This window comes from Strix aluco, chromosome 5 (genome assembly GCF_031877795.1).
Source record: "Strix aluco isolate bStrAlu1 chromosome 5, bStrAlu1.hap1, whole genome shotgun sequence".
Classification (NCBI taxonomy): Eukaryota; Metazoa; Chordata; class Aves; order Strigiformes; family Strigidae; genus Strix; species Strix aluco.
In genome coordinates, this window is record NC_133935.1 from 16,297,771 (window position 1) to 16,303,770 (window position 6,000).

Consider the following 6,000-nt stretch of genomic DNA (forward strand, 5'->3'; position numbering starts at 1 on the left):
AAACATGAATGCTAAGTATTTTGAGATAAAATACTGCCAGAAAGAAGAGAACAGGACAGGGAAAAATAAGGAGGTAGCCTTTCCTGCAGCAGGTCTCACAGAAGTTTGCTATGTGCTTAGATCTGCTGGCAGAACACCGCAATACCCATTTCAAGTATTCAGACTTGACTTTCCACCCATTCTGCAAGTAAATTGTCTACTCTGGCTTACTGCTGTCTAAAGGTACCTTAGAGCCAATTATTATAGCTCTGCCTATTCCAACACTTTCTTCCTGTAAATAGTGCCTATTTTCTGTCCTCACAAGGGCTTAATTAGTGCTGTTCACAGAGAGCTGCAGCAGCTGGCACATCCCAGCAGACTCCATTGCATTTTCACAGCTACTGAAATCCATCTGAACCATGCTGCAAATTTTTCTACACTGACAATTCCATGTCCTGTGAACCTTATGTCTACCTATACATTTGAAGGCACCTTTCTGCATGCAATTTAACCAGAAGGCAGCCCTGAGAAGTCCCAAAACATTCGCTCACACACACACAGTTCACAGAAGGCCAACAAATACTGCAAGGCCAGAGAAAGAGACACTCTCCTCCACTCACATAGCAGCAGAGATCTGTAACTCTAGAATACAAGAGTAATCATGGCTACATGCAACAACAAATACAACTGCCATCTAATTTTATTTTGTACCCATCATCCCTACAACATATTTCATTGGCTCAAGAGACAATTAAACTATACATAAAAAAACCCCAAACCTAGACAGTAATTTTCTTCCTAGCCTGGCTATATCATAACTCAAACAGATGCCACTTAACAAAATACAGTAAGGGACAGAGATATTTCCATGTGGTTCTGAAAATTCTGAAGAAGTTATAATTGAAAATCGTGTTAAATCAGAGGGCAAATTGGTATTAAACACAGATTTCCTCTTCAAAATTCTGAGCACCTTAATTTTGCCAACACCTCCTCGCTACTTTGCTAGTTCTCACTAGTTCTTTGCTACTTCTCAAATCAAGCAGCAGCAGTACAAGCTGTGGCACCTCCTTTCCTGAGAGAGGCTGTCTGCTTATCACCACACCAGCTGCCACATCACAATGTGGTGAGCAGTTTCCTGTATACAAAAAGATTGTCACTGTGTCCTGAATGGAAACCTTGACGTTCATCTTCAAACCGGACCAAGATAAAGATTTTTTTTTAATGTCAACCATTAAGACAAACTGACAAACTTTCCAGAAAACGTATGTAATCACTGGGCAAGTTAAACTCCAGCTCAGTTTTACAGTTACCTGATGATAAAAGCCTGAATCTCTCACTCTGCCACACAGAAGGTCATTCTTTTCAAAGCACTGCAACAGGAACTATGTGGAAACAACTCACCTCCTGCTTCTTTAGTTTATATACTGATACACAGCATCCTACTTCAAAGGTAAAATGTTCTGGTAGTAGAAGCATATTCAAATAAACAAGTGAAAGTTAAAAATGTTTTCAGAAGTCTGTTTTCTGAGGAAGCAGGACTAATACCTTGTTTGTCTCTATATTCTTAATTTTCTTTATTGAACTTGTCTTGACAAACATATTGCTTTAAAAAGCAGAAGGAGCTGGTCATGTTAAGTAAAACCAGCTGTAAAACAATGTCTCGTAGAAAGGATAAGGCATTTAAAACAAGTTTTATCAGGGAACGATACAGTTTAAAGTAATAGTTTTCCCCTTAAACACTGTCCCAAATACTTTTTCATAATCACTACCATTATCTTGTGTAACGTCTTTTCAAATCTACCAACACCGTCTGCCAGAAAATTCACTGAATGACTCAGACACAGACACTTTCAAATCATAAATACTCAAAACTGCTATTTCCATTTCAGAACTACTTCTATTTAAGCATTTGAATTGCTGATGGCATAATAATCCAACAACCTCCTGAAGTTTCCTTATCAAGATCTTCCTCATGTACAGACAGCATCTCCACTGACAAAACGTGAGCCTTGTCTCTTTGCAAAGTCTTGGACAATACAGTTATACAACCAGAAACCTGTAAAACTTGCAAAATTTTTAGCACCTAATATTGAGTATCTTCTGTACATGAATGCTTGGCACAGCTCCTTGAACATGCAACTGAAGATCTAAGATCATAAGCAGAGATCCAGGCATTGAAATCACTGGCATTACATGGCCTGCCAATTTCCATTAACTTTCCTTTATGACAAATCAACAGGAATTCTTGCCTAGAGCAAGCAGAGGCTTTTCAAACTCCAGCCTTTTTATCCTGTATCCAGGAGTCAGGCTTCAAGTCTGAATCTCGCCCACATTGCCAGAACCACCGCTCACTAGTCATTTGAGCAAACTAGTAGTAATGCCACCAGTTCAACAGCACTGATACAACTCTATCGGTGCAGAATGGGGCGGGGGGGTGGGGGGCGGTAAGGGAGAGCCCTTTCTTTGTGTCTGGCTGTCTTGAAGTCCTGATGCAATTTAAGCTCCAATACTCATCACATTTTATATTTATGTTTGAGAGCATACATATAACAGATAAGAATCTGTTGAAGGAATTTTCACCATGAAAGGTTTTGCTTAAGTAGTACACCAAAAATATACTCTTGTCCTTCACACTAGATTATTTTTTCGTATCTGATTTATACTGAGAAAGCATCCTTTTGAAAACCCGGACTGAGTTGGGATGTAGCTTTTAACTCCTCCATCATAATTCTGATTCAGTTCTCCACATTAGCAACCATTCTCCATGGTTTTCACCATGAAGCTGCCAACCACCTTATCCACAGGCTTATTTAACCATATTTAGTTGTCAGCTCAGACAAGGGAGTCATTTCCATATTTTATCAACTAATCTCACACTTCCAACACAACAATGAACTTCTTTCAAGTTGCCTAACACACTCACAGTCTTCATATAGGAAAGCGTCACAGTACAGATGAAGTTTACACATAATGAGTTACCCCTATAATGTAAGAGCCACAAGTATAAAATCTTCATAACTGGAACTGGCCAGTACCCCTACAGGAAAAGGCAAAACAAACCCAAAACACAACCACTTCCTTTCTTGTATAAACAATATTAGCTCATAGCTAAAGATAACAAGGAAAACAGGCTGTGTGTTATGACTGCGCTGCACCCATAATTCCATAACACAACATCTACTTCTGTTGATCATAAACGTATTTTCCTCTGTCAGAGCAGCTACCACCAAATTTGGAGTAGCCTCATTAAGGTTCTGTAGAAAGCAAACACCTCGCTACTGCAATACTACAAAAAGGCCTCTGAAAGCTGAGAATTTTTACAACAATACAGAAAGGACTGTGCAGTACACAGCTCTTCAATGACTTCCAGAACAGATCTGTGAAGACCACAGCTGGGACTGAACCAGGAATTTAATACTCTGTGAGACTGACCATAGCAAGGGAGCGAAAACAAAGAGTTTAAATTACACATTAAGACTTCAGCACCTGAAAACCAGATTAGGCCCAGAAGGGTTTGCCCACAGGACCACGCCAATTTTATAAAACACGGTCCATTTTAAAAATACACAACACAGCTACGATAGACAAGACCATTCAACTGCCTGAAGAACTTCAATGCTGCACTAAGCACAAAAAGTGTCTTTAAATAAGGAGTAATATCTAAAAGCTTTTCTGCTATGTGACAGGTGCAATAGGTTACATACACGGTGAGAGCCTGTTTGTCAAAAAAGTTGTAATATTAATGGTTTTCTTAAACAAATGCCAACACGCACATCTACTAAAGCCACTAAATCAACTGATTTGTAAGGCTACGACAGACACAAAAAACCCACCCAGTACTGCCTGAAAAGCTCAGTACGAACAACAGCTGTCATATCTTCTTTGTCTTCTAGTCGATTACCATATGTTTCAGTGTCTTTGTTGCTCATCTTAAGCAAACAAGAGATGAATAACTGATTCTCTCAGGAAAAAAAAAAAAACTTTTAAAAAGTTTATTTAACTGTCACTTGGGAATACCCAAATTGTGGTGACACTAGTGTCGAATATTTACATTATCCACTGTTGATAACTCCAGTGTTTATAGATGCATACACATAAACACACAGAGTGCTCTGCAGGCAAGGCAAGATTCCCATATCGTGCAAGCAGAGATGTTATTCTTATCGTCTCTCTAAAGAGATTTTGGGAGCAGCAGCAGATTTCCCTGTCCTGACAAGCAACAAGTGTACAGAAGGCTACAAACAAGACCCACTTACAGCGCTCTTGACCCACTTAAGAGTGAGTGCTTCGCTGGCCTAAAGCCTCCTCCAGCCCAGCATTTTCAAGTGCTCCTTCGTGCCCCCAAGCAAACACCCTGACCACAAGCCCGGCTCAGTTCTGCCCCCGGCCAACCGCCCGCAGGGCCCTCTCCCCGCCGCGCCGACACAGCCCGGCCCGGGCCGAGGGCAGCGCCCATCGCCGGCCTTCCCCCCAACACCCCGACCACCCACCCGCGCCGGGGGCAGCCGCGGCCCCGACACCCACCCCACCGCCACCCGCGGGGAGCGGCGGGAGAGGAGGCGTCCCCCTGCCGCCGGGGGCTCCCCCCAGCCGCCCCGCCGAGCGAGCGGGCGGACGCCCGGCCCCGGGACCCCCGAGCCCCGCGGGGCGGCGGCCAGGCCGCGCAGCCCCTCCGGTGAGGAGAGGGGCACGCGGGCCCGGCGGGCGCTCACCTGGCAACGGCCGGCGCCCGCCCCGGCGCCCGCGAGGTGCTGCCCGCCGCCCCGCGCCGCCCCCCTCCTGCGGCAACCGCTGCCGCTGCCGCCGCCGCCGCCGCCGCCTCCCCGGCCCCGTCGCCTCCTCCTTGCCCTAGAGCGTCATCATCGCACGAGGCCGCCGCCGCCAATGCGGGACACCCCGCCGCGCCTGCGCACAGCGCGCCGGAAGGAAACGCGGGCAGAGCCCGGCGCCATCTCGGGGGATGTAGTCAGGCAGGGGCCGCCGCCGGGCCGGGCCGGGCCGCGCAGGCGCACGGGGCGGCCGCCCGCCGCGGGCCGCGCAGGCTGGGGAGAGGAGCGGTGCGCCCCCCCGCCGCGCCCGCCTGCAGGAGCCGGCCCCGGTTGGCTGAGGGCGGCGAGTGGCGTTTGCGCGGGCTTTTGTTCGCCACCGGCGCGGGCCAGAGCCTGTGCGGGGTGGCGGCCGTGGCGGGGGCCGTGGTGGGCGGAGGAGGCCGGCGGCCCCTCAGGAAGGGCCGGGCCCCTCGGGGCATCTGTCCTGCCTCCTGGGGAAGGGTGGGGGCTGGGGTGCCTCCTGCCCCCAGCGACGGGCTCCGAGGGTGGCGGGGTGTTCTCCCGTGACACCGCTTCTTCCGGGCCCTGAGCAGGCGGCAGAGCATCACCCTCCCACGGGAAGCGGTGTCACAGGAAACCCCGGGCCGCGCAGCCCTTCCCGCGAGGCGGGACGGAAAGAGGCCCGAGAGGGGCCACGCGTGGTGACAGCACGGAGCCATCCGGGCTGCGAAACTCCCAAGGGCGGAGAGGTGCGAAGCGTCCACGGGGGCCACGGCAGCTGCCACAGGCCCTGCTGAGGGGGGGAAGAGGCCTCACGGGACCTCATGGGACTGAGCTGTGTGCCGCGGGACACAGAGCGGGGTGGGGAGGCTGCAGCCGGTGCAACACCCCAAAGATGAAATATCAGACAGCGTTACCGGGCCTGGTGCTGCTGGAGGCATCTGGGAGGCCTGGCGCTTGTGACAAGGCCTGAACATCGATGTCTGATGTAGAGGCACGGAGAGGGAACACCAAAGAGAACAAGAAAATCCTTTGTTAAGTAATGGGAAGTGTAGTCCAAACATCAGGAGAATGTATGTGACATGGAGATCTCAGCTTCTGAAATCATATCCTTGGGGAAAATGGTGGAAGCCTACACTGTTGTACAGTGAGGCTAGTCAAAACACTAATAGAACACTATCCTGTTAGTATTATCTTAATTGCCAAGGAGAACAATTGGATGATCAGGGAGGACCTGTCTGTCTGTAATTTG

At 48.5% G+C, this 6,000-nt stretch overlaps 1 protein-coding gene across 3 annotated transcripts in view; it reads right to left on the reverse strand.

Annotated features, from left to right (window-relative positions):
* Positions 1-4,834, reverse strand: part of ADIPOR2 (adiponectin receptor 2) — a 46,935-nt gene extending 42,101 nt beyond the window's left edge. For all 3 annotated transcript variants that reach the window (XM_074826132.1, XM_074826133.1, XM_074826129.1), the window contains exon 1: positions 4,692-4,834. The gene's annotated coding sequence lies outside the window, so the exon portion shown is untranslated. The remainder of the gene's footprint in view (positions 1-4,691) is intronic.
* Positions 4,835-6,000: the final 1,166 nt, after the last annotated feature.